Below are 19,679 nucleotides of genomic sequence, written 5' to 3'. Positions count from 1 at the left end.
CCTTCAGGCCCCGTGGGTCCTTGGGCTTTCAACCTGGGTGTTCCTCAGTTCTATCCCCAGGCTCCTTTCATGCCATTCTTGCTGTCTACTCCGGCTTGGCATTTCCCGGCACCAAGATCCTCCACTCCGGCTCCCCGGACTCCTTCAGCTGCTGAGTCTGCATGCCTCAAGTTCGATCGTTGTCGAGGTTTGAAGCCGAGGCTCCTCCATCTATGCCGTTGATGTCTTCTCCGGCGCCGCGTGTGGCTCCACCGGCGCCTAAACAACGCTCCAGGAGAGAGGCACAGAGACTACTCTAGGAGGAGTAGTATTTACAAAATCAGGAGGAAGGAGAAATTGTGGACTCTATGGATGAGTTTGAAGGCTTTCATGAAGCTAGTGGCCTCGATACTTCCCCTGAGTATAACCTGCCATCTGCAAGTGGAGTTGTTGTACAGGACATTGCACCATACCATGTAGTTATTTCTGCTGAGGGAAGTTTAAGGCCCAATAAATCATCCGTCTTCCTTATAAAGTCCAACATACTAACAGAGGTTTTAAATACATCATCATCAACTTCTGAGCCGTTGCTTCCTTTTACAGATGCTTTAACTGATCCAATTTTAGACGTTTGGCAGAAGCCTTTATCTGCTCCGGCTGTATCTCGATCCATCTCAAGGAGGTACAGGCCTGCTCCTGGTGATCCGGTGTTTTTGTCATCACATCTGACGCCGGAGAGTTTAATTGTCCAGGCTTCTTGTTCAAAGCAGTCTTCTAGTGCTTTCCCTACCATTTTGGGTGATAGGTATTCGAAGAAGATGGAGCAAGCTGCGAAGAAGGTGTTCTCTTCTGCCAGTATGGCTCTAAAGTCTACTTATGCAACTTGCCTACTTGGAAGATACATTCATGCATTGATGGACTCTGTTGTACAATTGGCTCCGAAGTTATGGTTACAAAAGATATTATGGCTTTGGGAGATCTGCTTCCTTTCGTGGCTGCCAGCAATTTCAGCAGAGCCAACAAGAGAATCCCTTGTACAAATCATACAGAGGAAAAAATAAGAGGTCTCGGGAGCAAATCGTCAGCAATCCTCTTCCTCCTCCTCCCTTCCTGCCACCGTGGTACAACAGGAAAGCAGTTCTAGATCCCCCATCTTAGAACATGTTGTCCGTTTGGAGGTCGAATGTGCCACTTTCTACAAGATTGGAGACTGATCATATCCGATCGTTGGGTCTTGAAGCTTGTAGAGAATGGGTACGCCCTTCCCTTTTTGAGTTTCCTCCTCCTTACCCTCCTCGCCAGGGTGGGTGTTCAGGAGACCACTTACTGCTTTTACAGCAGGTGGTTCTTACTTTGCTTCAAAAAGGTGCGATAGAGGTGGTTCCGGAGCAGGAAAGGGGTCAGAGTTGCTACTCCTGGTATTTCCTGATCCCCAAAAAGGACGGTCGTTTGAGACCAATATTGGGCCTCAGGATTTTGAACCTTTACCACAGGCAGGAGAAGTTCAAAATGTTGAACTTGGCTCAGGTTCTTCTTGTGCTGCAACAGGAAGACTGGATGGTGTCCATCGATCTGCAGGATGTGTATTTTCATCTTCCCATCCTGAAGATCGGAAGTATCTCCGGTTCACGGTGGGGTTGCAACACTACCAGTTTGCGGTTCTTCTGTTCGGTCTTACTGCCATACCTCGAGTCTTTACAAAGGTGATGGCAGTGGTAGCTGCTCATCTCAGAAGGTATGGGGTGCCTGTTTTCCCCTACCTGGACGACTGGCTGCTGAAAGCAGAGTCTCCAAAGTTGGTTTTGCGCCCCTTGCAAGTGACAACTCATCTGTTGTTCAAATTGGGTTTTTCAATAAATGTGTCCAAATCTCACCTGGTGCCTTCTCAGCGCAGCCTGTTCATAGGGGCAATATTGGACACTTCTGTGTGTCGGGCTTTCCCGCCTCCGCAGAGAATTCTCAACATACAGGAGATGATTCCTTTATTTCTCGATGGAGCGGTTGTTCCTGTCATGAAGGTTCTGCGCCTGCTGGGTCTGTTCGCTTCCTGCTTTCTGTTGCTCAACCATGCACGCTGGCACATGAGGGCACTCCAGTGGTGCCTCTGCAGGCAGTGGTATCAGTGCAACGGAGATCTCGGGGAGAAGATCAGAAGCTGCAGCGGAGCGGACTTGGTGGAGTGTGCAGGGCAACCTGTCACAAGGAAAGCCCTTTCAGTCTCCTCCACCGGTAGCCACAGTGATCACGGATGCCTCCACTCTAGGGTGAGGTGCTCATCTGGAGGTCAAAGGTCTTTGGTCTCCAGAGGAAAGGTTGCTTCATATCAACCTGTGAGAATTGCTGGCGATACGTTTGGCACTAAAGGCTTTCCTTCCCTTTGCAGTCAGTAGGTTCAGATCCTAACGGACAACACTATCGCGATGTGGTACATCAGCAAACGGAGCTGTAGGATCGTATCGTCTCTGCGACTCTGGTCCTGGGCTCAGGGCCAACAAATTAGTGTCTTTGCAAATCATCTGTCCGGTGTGCTAAATGTTTGTGCGGAAAGTCTCAGTAGGCGTTACTCGGCTGATCATTAGCGGTGGCTTAATCCAGGGATGGTCCATCGCATCTTTCAGATGTGGGTGTCTCCTCGTTTGGACCTGTTTGCTACTCAGGAGAACGCGCACTGCCCGTTGATTTGCAGTCTCCAGTGTCTGATGCAGGGAGTGTTGGGGGGCGTGTTTCAGATAGATTGGAGCTCTCAACTCTACGCGTTCCCCTGCCCCCATACCATACCCTTGATTCCTCAGGTTCTTAAGAAGATTCTCCAAGACCGGGCCCAAGTTATATTGATTGCCCAAGAAGGGTGTGGTACACAGACCTCCTTCACCTCTTGTCGCACCCACCGCTCCATCTCCCTCTCAGGGCAGACCTCCTCTCGCAGGGGCAGGTTCTACACCCCCACCTCCGGAGCCTGCCCCTTCGTGCCTGGAGATTGAACGGGGCAACCGGAGTTCTTTCTCTCTCCCGCCAGATATAGTGGACGTTATTTTATCATCCAGGCGTCACTCCACTAAATCTGTCCACTCTACTTGATGGTCCAGATTTGTAAACTGGTGTGGAGTGAGGGACATTGACCCTCTTAAGGCTAATATTTCTCTTTCTTTGGCACAGCAAGGTTGTGCTGTGGCTACTGTCAAAGGTTGTTTATAGGCTTTGTCGGCCTTTATATGTTTGCCGGACCAGCTGTCTTTATGTAAGTCCCCCATTGTCATGAGGTTCATTAAGGGCCTTACAAATAAGTTCCTTCCCACTCCTTTCATTATGCCTCAGTGGGATCTGAATTTAGTCCTTACCTTTTTAATGGGTTCACCATTTGAGCCTCTTCATTCTTGTCCGTTGAGGCTTCTTTTAAAAAGGTTTTCTTGATTGCTATTACCTCGGCTAGGAGGATGAGTGAGCTTCAAGCTCTTAGCTCCAAACAGCCTTTCCTAACCATTCATGCGGATAAGTTGGTTCTAAGGACCAGTGCTGCTTTCCTTCCCAATGTGGTTACCCCTTTTCATATGGGACAATCTATTACTTTACCCACTTTCTATCCTCCCACTCATCCTTCCAAGGAGGAAGAGAGGCTGCATCATTTAGACCCTAAAAGCGATATCAGCTTTTATTTGGATTGGACTAGTAATCCGAGTCTGGATGATCAGCTCTTTGTGGGCTATGTTGGGAAGATAAAGGCAAAGCAGTGCACAAGAGGACGCTTTCCAGGTGGATTATCTTGTGCATCACGATTTGCTACGCCCTGGCCAAGAAGGACCCTCCAGAAGGTATCAGAGCTCATTCCAACAGAGCTAAGTCTACTTCTTCTGCTTTGGCTAGATGTGTTCCTCTTCTTGATATCTGTAAAGCAGCAACTTGGGCCTCCCTCCACGTCTTTGCAAAGCATTACTGCTTGGATTCTGAGGTTAGGAGGGATGGCCATTTTGCCCGCTCTGTTTTGCAGGATTTTTTGGTCTAGTTAGGTGGACACCCTCCTCCGGGAGAAGTACGGCTTTGGGAATCTATTCAAAAGGTGAGGAATCCACAGGCAGATGTATTCATCAGAAGAACAAGTTACTTACCTTCGGTAATGCTTTTTCTGGTGGGATACAATATCTGCCTGTGGATTCCTCACGCTCCCACCCGCCTCGCCCTTGTCCACCCGCTTCTACCAAAAAAAAGGTTTTATTTTAATTTGTCTTAATGATGAGAAATGCTTTACACTTGCTATTTCTCTTTATTGATTATTCAATTGTGATTTTACATATGTGTATATATAGTTGATATGCTATGTGTATATTTGAAAATGTGTCGGTCTGCCTGTTTGCCTCGGTGGCATGGAAAAAATGGGTGGAAAGGACGTCCGCATGCTGATGGGGTCCTTTTGTGGCTCAAATGACATCACACGGTGCCGTGTGTGGAGCGGGTCCATTGTGCCGTCCTCATCGGTGTGGGGAGAGCTAGGAAAGAATTCCCTTTAAAAAGCTGGCGCAGGGGGTATTCAAAAGGTGAGCAATCCACAGGCAGGTATTGTATCCACCAGAGAAAGCGTTACCAAAGGTAAGTAACTTGTTCTTCGTAATAAACTTCATCCAAGTTGCTTTGCCGAAGTCCCATTCAAGCTGTTATGGATTTTACCATGACAAAGCAGTCACATAACGAACAACAGCATTTTGCGCAATGAACTTTAGCTGTCATACAGAATGAGAGGATGTGTGAATATAAGCAAAGTAATATAATGGAACATTATCCAAACAAGCACGTAAGCAAATGTCAGTGTTCATGTTAAAAATTGACATCCATGAAGATATAAAATGGTAGTGTTCCTGCCTGGACCTAATGTTACCACATAACACCCACTCCTTGGACGTGAGGCGACTAAAAAAAGCCTATGCTAAAAAAGAATCTTATAAAACTTAAAATCATGCACAGCATACAGCTTCTTTAATAATAAAAGCATAGAAAAAGCCAAATTGTATTAAAAATGTAACAGGAAACAAAGCTTCATTTTGTAAGCAATATAGCAAATAAACACAGCTGAATTAAAATAAAATCTCCACAGCCCGAAACTGCCAGTTTGTTAAAATGTCCCGAGAAGTAGATGAAACATTGCTAGTCCCAGCTTCTACATTCTATTGGCTCCCCCCCCCCCGGAACAAACATGTTCAAATCCAACCCCCTCAGCAGACGCTGAGGGAGTGATGGTCAGTAGTGTATCTAGAGGAAGAGCCAGGATTCAAGTCACCAGAAGTTAAAGCATCCCAGGAAGGCTCATAACGTGTTTTGAAGCAACAGCAATCTCGCTGGACATCTGTACAAGTGAGTCTTTAGGGAACCCACTGCAGTGCAATGTCCATAGATTGGATCCTCAAGCATACACTCGAAAATGTATAGCTGACAGCGGAATACATGCTGCATGCAGGGTAGCCAGGTAGGCTGAAAGAACAAGGACCACTTGTTATGCAGTTCTTGGAGCAAGATGCGCCAAAGGACTGCATCATTCTCTCACAACACAGTAGCACATGTGGTAGTGCCATCCCAATTTGACCACATGCTGGTGGAACATCCATTGCAGAGAAAATAGAATCAAATCAGTCTCCCAACAACTAGGAATAGGACAAGTTGTGAGCCTCCAAAAACATTTCTCAGCATTGAGTATATGGAAGATGGAATAACTCCGAATACTGGAAGGTACTAACCAACCCGGAGCTAGTTGTTAAAAGAAAGTGTTCCCCTCAGCCCTCTTTCCCAAGTATTGGAAATGTTAAAAATGAGGTTCATTAGCTCCCCAAAATGGTGTGGAAAATTGGTGTGAAGTAGAGACTGTATCTCAGAGGAAGACCTTGCAACTTGAATATCAAACATGTCCATGTCCTTAGCAGAGGTTAAGGCCATATCCTTCTGAAACAGGGCTTTCTGTCTGCTTAAAGCATCAACGTTCACATTCAGAATTTTTATTAAAGGCCAGATTGTCCCATTCCTAACTGTACGGGCAGGTGGAAGTAGCACTTGTGTACAACAGGTCATGACCCGAGAAACCATCACTAGATACGGTTTTCCCGGTTTCATCCCACAGCAACCTTTAGTACTTAGCATCCAGTAACTCCCATTAGAGACCAATCTGTACGCAGTACGAATCATAGCAGCCGGTTAACCCTTCAGAGATCATGACAAGTTCGCCTTGGACGCATTACATGCACCGTGGAGTGTAGCCTCTTTGCGAACTAGGGAATGACCTAAAGTATTCTCGCAGTCTGTACCGCTAAGAAAAATCTCAGTTGCACCATTACTACAACAGTAAGTGAAAGATAGGATCCATGTCTCAGGTACAAACCCTTCTCCTAGCACTTCATATCTGCCTACTTGATGGTGTTGTAAGCAGTATTTAATGTGAAAAGTTGAAATTAGCAGAGAAATAAATCTGTCTCTTATACAATCTGCTGATTGTACTTCTGCAACAGTAAATGGTTATTTTTCCAACTTTTCTGTGTAACATAGTGTATATCACATCTTTCCTAGCTGTAGTGGTCTGTTCTTTTGTTAAGTTGTATGGTAAAAACAAACTAGTGTAATTTCCACAGAACACAGTCCGTGCTGTAGAGTCTAATTTAATAGCATAATAGACTTGAGCTGTGATTGCCCATGTTGCAAAGAGGACATATCACTCTGTATGATGTCAATAGCAGACAACACAATGTTACCCAGAGAATATATCCTTGTGGATACTGTAGTCATACCACTGTCAACTACTGCTAGATTCTTTTCTAAATTTGCTCTGTCAATTTCATGAAGTCTTTCATCAGCTTCCTGCTGTGAAATTTTCCACACTCTGTTGTATATTGCACACAAAGTGCTTTTGATTTGGCTTTCGAGGACCTAACAAAAATCCTGTAGGGCCTGGTCATCAGAAAGAAGAGACAAGTATTTTGTTTCACCTCAGACCATGCTGAATGTTTTAGCCACTCTAGGTGCAACTTTCCAACGCTCTATGATGTGTCCACTCCTGTGTGTCATGTCTGCACATAACGTGGGTTTAGCCTATTTACCCAAACCTCCTTTGTGCTGTGAAGAAAATAGTGCCTGACATCCGCTAGTATCCAAGGGCCATATTAACCAGCCTTCTGGATTAGAACATTAAGAATTGTATGTTTCATTGCTAAGCGTGTTGCCAAATGTGTCCTCTGTGTAATTGGGGAATTGCTGCCAATTCGCAAAGCGTGCACAAGTGGGAATTTTTGGTGTATTTAAATCCTTTATACTGGCCAAGCTTAGGCAGGACGTCTGCTGCACAGTTTTATTCAGGAAAATCAGTTGGTGTGGTATAAGGCATGCGCTAAATAAAGCTTTGTTCCCCTTAACCTGCCAATCTCTCGTTTCCCGTAAAGATTTTAAATCAACATGTTCTTTCCAAAAGTCATACCCTTATGTCGACAACTGGGAAATGAAGATACAGAATAAATCAACGTTGTGTCAGCACATTTTTCTTTGCTGGTCAATGTGTAAGTTTTCAATACTAGGACTCTGGATCTGCTGGATCATGACCTGCAAATATGCAAACTTCTGTGCAAATGTCTGAGCTACCCTGTGGGGGTGTAGGGCAGTTTTCCCATTGGGTGTTATTAAATACTGTTTATGGAGTACTTGCTATATGTAAATAATGTTGACCATAATGGTGAAAACAGAACATTTCATGCACTGCTGATGTCCCAATCATCAGAGATTGCACGAGGAGTAATAACATAATTTATGGACGAAATACGTATGGACATTGTATAGTCTGGCGGTCCAAATATGTCATATGGTACCTTATCGCAAACAATTCCAACTGGAACAGCCAAAATATTCACCAGGGAAAGGTCTCTTCGCACTTTTTGCAGGATTTGTGATGAAAAATGAGGCTTCAAAATCTGGGAGACAGTGTCCATTTAGAAGCAGTAAAAAGACAGTCACAAAATCAATCCAAATGAGGAGGAAAAGTAATGAAATTGTAATCTAAACGTATATCCATGGTGGGATAAAGAATGTCCTTTTGAGCCAAATAAAAAGTTCATGTGGTCCTCTTTGTGGAAGTGGGTAGGATGAATCCGAAGAGAAGTCAACAAAGTCAACAAAATAGCCAGAGGCTGTGTGTACAAATGTGGCTGGCTTGTGAAGCTGTGTAGAACTGGTAGCTGACTCCAATAGGGGTACGTTATGAAAACTGTCATTGTCTGCTTGCAGATTGGAAGCTTGTGTAGTCCTATTTGATGATATAACTTGAAGTAGTGACACTTTAGTGCTAGCTGTCCCCTGCCAGGGAGAAAAGGCTTAATTGTTGGTCAAAGCTTGTACTGGGACTTGCTGTAAGCTAGTGAGAGGAGGCATGTAACTACCAAGGACCCTTCGAGGCCTACTATGTAGAACTGGCCACATGATGTGATTTGATGAGCTCAATAGACCCAAAACGCTTGTGTTTGTTGCCGGCAAGGGGTAGTAAAAGCACAGTTCTGGTACCTTCAACAACCTGGAGAGGCACAGGCTGTGAATAAGATAGCCCGAACTCCTCCTTATCGATTATTTCCTCCTGTACCAGATACCCGATCCTTGGAATCCAACCAGGAGTTTCTGGTGCTTCCTTAATTTCACCAGTGGTGGAATGTTTCTGTGGGAATTGCTCCGAGCGTTTCTGAAGTCATTCAGGCCCTGTAAAATATTCAAATGTTCACTGATATCAAAAGGTATTACTGCGGGGACTGTCAAGGTCTGAAACTCATATCTTAACTCCGAACAGGACTTTGTAGGGAGTCCGACCACCTAAGCATCTTCTAGACAGATTGTTTAAGCCTCTCTGGACCCCATACAGGTGGTGACCCCAACTGCAACCAGAACCGAAAACCCTAGATGTGAAAAACTGCTTGATGTCACTATTTTTCCTTTTCACTACCGCGTATCCCTCAGGATGACGGGGAGAGGAGTACTGCACAGTCACATCCAATTTTCCCATGATGTCTGTATGCCTTAGAGGTGAACGCTGAGTCCACTACTAACATGTTGTATTAGTAAGACCCTTTGACGTGTAAAGATCTGCAGTGGTCCAGATAAAAACAAGCCAGAGGCTTGTCTGAGATCAAAAGAGGTGTCTGTGGCGGACAGTTTTATCTGCTGGAAAATATTACATTTAAGGACATAGCCTTTAGCCTCTTTGTAAAGACCTGGCCACCAACAGCGTTGCTGCAATAGTGAAATTATAGCTGCAACCCCTGTGTGAGCAGATGCTAGACCCCCATGTGCTGCTAGGATCAGCCCTAACTTGCAATCTGAATTGTGTATTAGTCTATCCCCCACTATGGGAATATGAGCACATTAAATTGTTGTAATTATTTAAAGTTAGAATGTCCAGGCAATTGACAGTTGCTTGAGTTGTGGAGAGTGGATGACTGAATTGAGAAGACTCCATACTTTACCTAATCAGCGTGTCTTCTTAATTTAATACCTTACAATATTGGCGACGATTTGGAGCTGAACAGGGTTGAGTTCAGTCATCTCGCCTTTGTGTGCTCTTTCTTGCTAATTTTGCTCTGCCTTCATCTGCTCCTGTCATATTTGATTCCCGGAGCAGCAAGGCTCTGTGTGGATTGCTGCAATACCAGTTTACCCAGCTGGCAGAGGAACTAGCTGATTTGTCAGAAAGCCAGTAACTTTAGAGCCGGTGGACTGTTAGCAGGAGGAGCCTTTCCTTGTGCTCTGTCTTTGTTAATTTTTATCTGCCATCAGCATCTCTCATTTTAGTGACTTCCCGGAGGGGCAGTGCTCTGTGTGGCTTCACTGCAACATGCATTCATCTCAGGCAGCGGAACCAGGTGATTTCGCTGGCGGACCAGCTACTTCAGAGCCAGTGGGCTAAGGAACAGGAGAAGCCTTTCGATCATGTGGGTCCCACCAACCATAGAGCTGTTTCTTCCACCATTGGATACTCCTAGAACTGATAGGAGAAGCATCAAATAAATTTCCTGTGGGCCAGCAACTCCTTAGCCGCATTCCCTGGTAGCGAAACCTGCAGCTGTTCGGTTTGTCACAATTTGTTCTTCTGAGACGTACAAACTTGAGGGTGCGTAATTGGTGGCAACTTCCTGCAGTGTTTAACAGTGCAGCTGCGGGCAAAACCTTTGGTTGCCTGGGTCCATTGTTGAGCTACATTATGTTGGAGTAGGGTAACGTAATTTTGATGCTTGTTTTTTTTTAGTACCCCTAGGTGTCTGCTACAGATTCTTCACACTGTGGCACACTCCCCTTGAAGCAATAATTTAGTATTCTATATTCGTGCATGGAGACGCACACCATTCAGCATCAAGTGTGTCTCGTGGATTTTTGTATGTGGTGACCCCCCCCCCCCCCCCCTTCATAAACAGTATTTAAGCCTATTACATTTGGGTTTCTAGTGCTATATATCTTGGTAATTCAAGATTTTGTGTGTAGTATAGTTCTTCCAGAAGTAATATATGAAATTCAGGTGAAATCATATTGTAAAAGACTCTGCTGCAATTATAAGTTCTTAGTACCTTGCAAATATTTAACTTTAGGTTTTTTGAATGCAATGAGTGTATTGCAATGTTTCAGAAATGGGGTTTCTGGTTAGCTAGGGTATGCACCTAAGCCAGGCAGAGACCACCACTCTAATCAGGCCAAGGGAGTTACACACTCGATAATTCCTGCTCTCCCCCTTGTAGCTTGGTACAAGCAGTCTGGCATATCCCAGAGGCAATATATAAAGCGTTTGTGCAACATACTGACACCAGTAGCACATGGAACACACCACAAAAGAGACTACACACAGGCTTATATAAAAATATAACGTATATTATACATAAATCATAGACCAAAACTACATAAATCAGATATGCTGGGCATTCTGTGTTATGCAATCCTGTGTTAGTACTCGTTATACTGACAGTGCAAAGATCAAAATGACGTGCATTTGTAAACATCAAGGCATGAAATGCAGCAGTTACAGCAAGAAACGTGACCCACCATAGAGAACTTCGGTCCGGCGACTTTATTACAAAGGGGGAAGCTATTGCTACACTGCAGGATCTCAGACAGGATATGTGCCATGGAGGTTCGGGAGCTTGATATGAAGGAAATGAGTGCTATGATTCAATCCAAGGTGGTATCGGAAGTCTCCAACCAGATCCAGTCCCTCCTGAGGTCAATGGAGACCACCACGCTGGACATCGCCCTTACTGGGGAATCTGGGGCAGGGAAATCCACCTTCATCAATGCCATACGTGACGTTGGTGATGAAGCGCCCAGGGCTGCTAAAACTGGTGTGACAGAGACCACCATGGTGACAGAGGGCTACCCACATCCAAAACTACCAACTGTTCAGCTCTGGGATCTGCCGGGCATTGGAACGCCCAACTTTCAGGCATCTGAGTACCTGCAGCAGGTGAACTTTGAAAAATACAACTTCTATATTGTCCTTGCCTCTGGACGTTTTCGTTAGAACCATGCAGACCTCGCAAGGAGCATCAAGGCAATGAACAAAAACTTCTACTTTGTACGGTCGAAGATAGACCAGGATATGGAGGCATGTAAAAGAAGAAAGAAGGCCAACTTCTATGAGGCGCAGGTCTTCAATGAGATGCGTGAAGACCGCATCAGGAGCTTGGAAAAGGTCGGGGTGGAGGACCCCAAGGTGTTCCTGTTGTCTAGCCTTGAACTCCATAAATATGATTTTCAGAAGCTACACAGTTTATTTATTTATTAAGTTTCTAAAGCGCGACAGCTACCCAAAAAGGGTTTCCCGGCGCTGAAAAGATACTAAATCCATGAGCCGTTTGTAAAACTCTGAGGGGAAACAGGGACAATTTACTGATTAAAGAGCCATGTTTTAATGGCTCTGCGGAAGTGGTAGTAGCGGGTTTCCAAACGTAAGTTTAGTGGGAGAGCATTCCAGAGTTTGGGGCCCAACAGGGAGAATGATCTTCCACCAATCTTTGCTCTTCGCACTTTAGGCACGCAGAAAAGACATTGTGAGGCCGACCTAAGGCAGCGAGCCGGCGAATAAGCCTGCACTAGGGATTGTAGATAACTCGGGGCATTTCCCCATTTAATTCGGTGCATAAGGCTCAATGTCTTGAATTTGACACGGTTTTCGATTTTCAACCAGTGGAGTGCCTTGAGGTGACCGGATATATGTTCCCTTTTGGGACACTTACGAAGTAGTCTAGCTGCGGCATTTTGGACAAGTTGGAGGCGTCTCACAACTGCTTGGGATGCTCCCAGGTATAAGATGTTTCCGTGATCTAAACGGGAGGTGATCAATGCATTGACCACAGTCTTCTGTGTGTCTTCCGGCAACATCCAGATGATTTTTCTGAGCCACCTCAGAATGGTAAAACAGGTGGCAGTTAAGGCGGTAACTTGGGGCTCCATGGTAAGACCATTATCGATGATAATGCCTAAGTTGCGTACTTGGTTTGACGGGGTAGGTAGTGGCCCCATTTCTGAGTACAGTACACTTGTTGATGAACTTACTGGACAGAAGACGCATGTGCTACTTATGTCCCTGCCTAACATCACTGCTGAGGTCATCGAGAAGAAGAAGCAGTCACTGAAGAGACACGTTCAGAAGAAGGCCCTGAGTACTTGCATCATCTCCATCCTTCCTAACCACCCCGTGGACTGCAGTATCCCTATGTTGATCGAGACTCTGAGCGGCTACCAGAAGCATTTCGGTCTTGACAACGAATCCCTTCTTGTGCTGTCCAGAAGAGCCATTGCCACACCCGGCCACCTAAAGTGCCAGATCAAGTCTATGCTGGGGAAGGACCTTTCAGAGCACAAGGTGCAGACAGTTCTGAAAGACGCTGACCAGGGCAAATGGTGGCAAGCCTGGTGAGGAGCGTGTGCCAATTCTGAGCCATATTGTTTCTGGGGGAATCTCCTTTGTGGCGCAGCATACACCCTTCTGAACAGTGCCCTGGACGAATTCTGCCAGGACACGCAGAGGGTGCTCAAGACCACCTTTGGTGAGGAGGAGGTGGACATGGACAAGCCACATGAGGTGCCCGACCCAGAGCGTGGCTTTGGAGCCGATGGAGGAGGAAGCGTGAGCCTGCAGCTCCGCACCGACCCCGCTATTTATCCTGCTTTGGGGCTGCCTAGGTCCCCCAAATTTGCTCCTGTTCGAGCGGCGGGCCAATGACAATGACCCCTGTAAGCCCTGCAGAGGAAGGTGCCTCCTGAGTGCACTGGAGTCCCGGTACAGCTCCCGGGTCGGGACTTGGCCGCTGCTCAAAATGGCGGGCCTGCGACGTTGTCCTCTTGGTGGAGCTTCGCTGATTGCTGAGTGGCTCTGCCTGGTGATCTGAGGAGCGAAGCATTGGAACTGCTGGCGCTAGGTGCAGTGTAGGGGCCCCCTGTGGTCCTGACCGAGCGGAGGGGACCGAGGTGGTGCACCGGAGCTGAACCCGGCCGGGAGACGAGTGGGGATGGTCTCGGCCTGCTGCTCGTCGGGGGCCCTTCACTGGAGGAGAAACACGGGACCGGTACTCGCCCCTGGAAGATTACTGCCTGCTGGCACTGGGACATTGGACCGCTTAGCTGCGGTGAGGGGGTCGTGCGGGAGTGGCGCTGCTGTCCGCAAACTCTCCCCCCCCCTCCACGGCAGAGCGGAAGACGCTGCGGGAGTTCGTGCGGACCGGCTGGCGGGCTGCTGGCTCGGGTCTGCTGGATTGAGCGGAGGGAGCTGAGACGGCGCACCGGCTCTGGGCCCAGTCGGGACGCGAGTAGTGGTGGTTTTGGCCTGCCGCCCCCTCCGGAGGACCTCCGGAGGACCTTCGGTGGAGGGACGACGCAGGATCGGCTGCTGCCCTGGGTGGTGCTGCCACTGGGCACCTGGACTATTTCCCTTAGGTGAGCCGCGGTGGAGGGGCTGTGTGGGAGCGTTGCTGCTGGTCATGTCCTTTCCTTCAACCCCCCCCCCTCCCCGACGGCAACTCAAGGTACACTGCAGGAGCCCATGGGAAACGACTAGCGGGCTGCTGGACCTAAATTACTGGCATGGTTCGGCTGGTGGGGCGCCTGGTGCCCATCCTGACGTGTTACTGGGCAAGTTGCTGTGGTGGCGCCCGCGCTGGAAGGCGCAGTTCTGTATCCTACCTCGCAGCGGCCATCACCTTTTCAGTTGGGCACCCCTTACCCTGCGGCGCATGGACTTTGTGGAAGGCGCACTGTACACGATTGGACAATAATATGTAGAGGCGATGCAGCTTGATTGTAGCAGGTAAACAGTTGGAAGGAGTGCCTCATTGTGTAACTACTGCTTGGGCTATTCTAATTAGCAGTGCCACTCTCGGTGTCTGCAGCCCCAGGAATCCTTGATGTCTGAGGGCCTCGCCTTCGCTGCTTAGTCAGACTGGAACTGCCTGGTCTTTGCCCTTCCTGTCTTTCGGTGCTTGTGAATTGCTGCTACGCCCACTCATTCCTTGTCCCCCACTGCGGGGAGCACAGCAGACAGCTAGGTTAGACGTAGCTGGGGAGGCCCCCCTCCTGGGCTGGGCTGTTCCCGTGGAGCCCGATCATGGGGAAACCCCGGGGGAAGCAAGGGGGTCCCTCCCTGGACAGCGTGGAGCCAGGCCACGAGACCCGGTGACTACACCTCCTGAATTACTCCCACAGCACCAAGTGGAACAAATCCTGCAGGCCATAGCGGACACTAGAACGGCTCTCCAGCAGGATATTGCGCAGGTGGCGACAGGATTGGGACTCTTGAAAGCCGATCATGCTAAATTGTCCGACAGGGTGCGATAAGCGGAGGTTACGCTGGATGAAATTGGGCCTGAACAGCGTAAATTGGATGCTCAAATGGGTGACGTCATGTCCCAGCTGTGGACCCTGGAGAAGAGAGCTGACAACGCCGAAGGCCGCAACGGAAGGAACAACGTTCGCGTGGTGGGCCTACCGGAACGGATTGAAGGATCTGACATGGTGGCCTACTTAGAGCGCTGGTTCCGGGACGTGGTCGCACCAGAAGGCCTGTCGCAATTTTATACACTGGAAAGGGCCCACAGAGTGCCGGCGCGCCCGCCGGATCCTGGACGCCCACCTCGGCCAGTGGTGACACCCCTCCTTCACTATAGAGACAGCAACCTACTCCTCATAAAGCCAGGACCTCGGGCCCCTATGCTGTGGATAATAGCAATGTCACACTGTTTCCAGATTGTAGGAAGGTGGATATCTGACTATGGTTACCCCCAAACTTTTTGCCTGGTGTTTAGCTGGTTTTTGACATAGTTGGCCTGGGATCCTGCTATTCAGGGCCCCAGGCTAATTGCTCTCTCCTTAAAATGGACTCCATGTACCTTAGGTACATACACAATTGGAACTGGTTCACCTTATTGGCCCCTGTAACAGTGTACCCAGGTACCCAGGGCATAGGTGCTTCCAAGGCATACCAGGGGCTGCAGCATGTATTGTGCCACCCCTGGCCTGGCCTCCATATTTGACACAACTGGCTGATCACTCAGCTGGGGTAAGTCGGTGTAACCACCCCTTACTTAGGTGTAGTATGCCTATACCTAACCTAAAATGGACACATATGTTCCTATCAGTCACTCCTATGGAAGGCCTCATCAATCCTGGAGGCAGAGTGCTTGGAAATATGTGAGATGGTGCTCTGGCATGAGCTGAGCCTGTCTACAGCTTTCGGAACCATGTCCTTTAGCTGTTCCATGATATTGCCATACCATATACTCTTAAGTGCATTATGAACCTCGCGGTTAAATGCTATCTTAGGTTTGGCTTTATCAAAACATGTAGAGTAAGGTGTCATACGAATTGGAATACTACCCCCTCGCCAGTTCTGGCGACGGGGGTAGCATTCCACCCTTCTAGAGGGACACGACATGTACCTAGCCTGAACCCCGGTTAAAGTTAAACAGAGCCTTAGCATCTCAAAATGGATGCTGCCACCACAGACACAAGTCTGACCTCCTGCTGCTGGGAGTCCTTCCAGCGAGGGCAGCTTGGACAAAGGGTTTCCTGCCTGGGGAGGTGCTAGCACCACTCCAGACAGGATTTTGTGTATTGGGTAGGACAGGGCTGAATAGAATCAGACATGCCTGGGGCACACAAGGTGTCCCTGTGCATAGGCCAGTTCAAACCGGTGCTGGGGCTTTCCAGCCCCAGTCCTGGCGCGAAACTGGACAAAGGAAAGGGGGTGTAACCACCCCCTTCCTGATCCCACCCAGAGGAGGGACCTAGTAGGTGATCCGGCCCCCCAGATTCGAATAAGAGTGGGAGCTGTGTCCTGAGACTTCAGATCATCCTGAATCAACTTGAAATACAGAAGAAGACTGGACTTCGACATTCTGCTGCACAGAAGACGGAAGAGAATCTCCCTTGTGGCCAAGGAGTGACCACCCTGTGAACACAGGCACCAACCAGCAACTCGACGTCTGCTTTGCCGCCGCCTCCCGCCGGAGCCCGAGCCCAGAGCCTGACAAGACCCAGACTTCCAGACTTCTCACAGCCCGATCCACAGTCCCTGCAAAGAAGGGACCAGTGGAGGCACCGAGAGACGTGGGACCGGACATCTTGGAAGACCCCCGAAACGCTGACTGCGCAGCATCAGAGGCACCCTCGACGCTGTGCTTTGGGGTTTGAGAAGCCCTAACCTCGAGCAGCCCTTGCACCAAAGATCAGCCCCCCAGCATCTCCACGATCTGCGTGGGGCCCTTTTTCATCGTGCCACTCGACGCGCCATCCCGGCCACTTGCCACGTGGCTAGCGGCCATCTTGGCGACGAAACCTACAACTTTCACTGCAGGTCTGGTTGCTCCAGACTTGCCCTTGCTCATGTAAAAAGGAGCCCCTGCTCTGACCTTGCTGGTCCGAGTAACAAGCCTTTTTCGATTCCTGCGTGGCTTGCATTAGCCAAGGCCTGTTTGTTTCTATCAAGTCGCCGACACCGCCAACAGCGAGAAGCCTGCGTGGGACAGCTCGTGACCGACTCCTGGATGTCTTCGACCCCTCGTGTCCACGTGGCTGCAGAGAGAAGCTACACCTCGACGCCTGTTTGCACCCGACATCGCCTGGTTCCACTCTGGTTCCACGGTAGTCACTGGCTAGTGACTTTGAACATTGTCCCCTCTGCTTTCAGGTCTTCACCTCTTCAGATCCACCCTTGGATCCACCGGAACTCTTCACATCGAGCCGCCTGCAGCATCTTCAGCTCCAAGCACCATCGACCTGCGTGACGAAACCCGACACTACTTCGACCCTATGCACCCGCTTCCTGTGGGTGAGGTAACTCAGCTCCGCCGGTGTTCCCACACTGGTACACACCTCTAGTGTCTGTGTCTCAAGTTTCAGCTTTCTAGGTCACTCGGAAGGTTCCTTTCTAACTAACTTTGTACTTTTTACGCACCATTGACATTGCATTGGTAAAGCGTGCACTTTCCGCACTGCTCCCGAGTCCCGCGGGCCTTTCCCGACTTCTTCACTGCTAGTCCCGAACAGCTCCAGCGATTCCCCAGGCCCTAGGCCTCTTCACTTTCCCCATAGTGGTTCTTATACCACTATTTTAGTATATGGTTTAGGTGGCCCCTAGGGCTCATCCATATTGTGCAACTTTTGTGTATTTAAACTGTTTTGTTTTAACGCATTTGCTTCTGTGCTCATAAAGAGTATCAGGGATATTTGTAGTAATAAATCTATATATATTTTCAATATATATCTGTGTGGTGTCCTTTCATTTGGTATTCAAGGGATTGTATATGGTAAAACAGCTTGCTTCACATGCCTTTACAGAGTTTAGCCTACGACTGCTTAGTCCATGCTACCCCTAGGATAGCTTGTCTATAAGGTTGACTTTACAACCTGCACCATAAGGGTTGCTTGGCATGGTACAAGGTGATCACTAGAACTAGTGAGCATCATATACCAGGCCAACTTCTCACATTGGTGAGCAGCGGATTGGGATTTGAGCTTGCTGTTGTTTTACCTTTACAATCTTTGAAAATATCATTTGAAAGATCATACAGGTACCTGATAGGTACACTAAAACAAGACTAGATATACTTAAGTTCTACTGAACTTAGTTGTTGTAGAGGATAGGGAGTAGCACACCCTGACTACAACTACTAGATAGGTTTTGTAGGAAAACACCAGTGTAGGTAGATTGCAACACATCCACCACACTAGAGCAATGTCTGGAACAGAGGGATCCAATGGAACCACCTCTGTTGAGAGTGACCCTCCAAGGGCACCATCCAAATTTGCTACATTTCCATTTAAGGAACTGAGGCAACTGTGTTCCATGAGAGATATCAAAACAGGTCCTTCTCCTACAGCAGGACACCTCAGAGAGCTTTTAGACCAGTCTGAAGCTCTAAGGGACTCCAAACCAGGCCCCTCAGGGACTGGAGATGGAGGATTCCCCACTGAAGATGACAACTCTGATGCCCCTGCCCCTGTCGTCCAGATAGATGAGGAAAACCAGACCCCTGGGAATACTCATCCTGAGGAAGAAGAAGAGGAGGAGGAGGAGGAGGAAAGTGATTCTGATGATGGGACTAGCCAGGTGTTAGTCAGCAGGCTTAACCAGGCTAACCTAAGCTTATTTGGGACTGAAGGTGGGTCCAACCCATTCAGACCCTCAAATGGACTTAACCAGGAGCATAGGAGGAGGAGGAATCACTCAGGTGAATCCAATACTTCCCATGTTTCTAAAGGTTCTCATGGCAACTCCAGAAGGGAGTTGACTAGCCCTCAGAGAAGGGAACATGAGGCCAAAATGAGAGAGGCTGAACTTAGGATCCAGAGACAAGAATTAGAAGTTGCCCTGGCCAAAGAGAAACTTGCTAGAGCAAGGCAGCCTAGAGAGAGTGGATTAGATTCCACTGGTGGCAGCACTATCCATAAGGATAAAGACAGGTCCTATGACAATAGAAACCTGAGTAAGATTGTGCCCCCCTACAAAGTTGGGGATGATATCCACAAGTGGATGACTGCACTTGAGAGAGCTTGCAAAGTACAGCAGGTCCCTCAGGAGCAGTGGGCAGCAATCTTGTGGCTCTCCTTTGAAGGTAGAGGCAGAGACAGACTCCTCACAGTTAGTGATGGGGATTCTAGAAACTACCTGGTCCTGAAGAGTGCTCTGATTGATGGGTTAGGCTTAACCACTGAACAGTACAGGTTAATGTTCAGAGACACCCAGAAGACACAGACTCAGGACTGGTCTGAATTTGTTGAATGTGCCACTAAGGCTCTGGAGGGCTGGTTGCTGGGAAGTAAGGTTACTGACTATACAGGATTGTATAATTTAATTATGAGAGAGCAAATCTTAAGTAATTGTCAAAATCAGCTTCTACATCAGCACCTGGTTGACTCTGATCTGACCTCCCCACAAGAATTGGGTAGGAGGGCAGACAAATGGGTCAGAACCAGGATCAGGCCTAAGAACCAGGGTGGTGACCAAAAGAAAGAGACTACCAAGCCTCAAGAGAAGGGTGGGGATAAAAGTAAGGAAAAGACTTCCCCAGGGCCCCAAAACTCCAAGGATGGGGGTGGGTCCCAAGACACTTCTTCAACCCAGAAAAAGCCTTATTGTCATGTCTGTAAACAGGTTGGGCATTACAAAACAGACAGCTGTTGTCCCAAGAATGGCAATAAAGAGAATATACCTCCAAAGCCAG

At 48.1% G+C, this 19,679-nt stretch overlaps 1 pseudogene; it reads left to right on the top strand.

The window, feature by feature from the left end:
- Window positions 1-347: 347 nt before the first annotated feature.
- Window positions 348-13,186, top strand: LOC144828238 (interferon-inducible GTPase 5-like; annotated as a pseudogene).
- The last annotated feature ends 6,493 nt before the right edge of the window (window positions 13,187-19,679 follow it).

The sequence above is a fragment of the Lissotriton helveticus genome, chromosome 4_1 (assembly GCF_964261635.1).
Source record: "Lissotriton helveticus chromosome 4_1, aLisHel1.1, whole genome shotgun sequence".
NCBI classification, from domain to species: Eukaryota; Metazoa; Chordata; class Amphibia; order Caudata; family Salamandridae; genus Lissotriton; species Lissotriton helveticus.
Note: the sequence above shows the minus strand (reverse complement) of the source record. Positions and strands in the feature narration are given on the sequence as shown.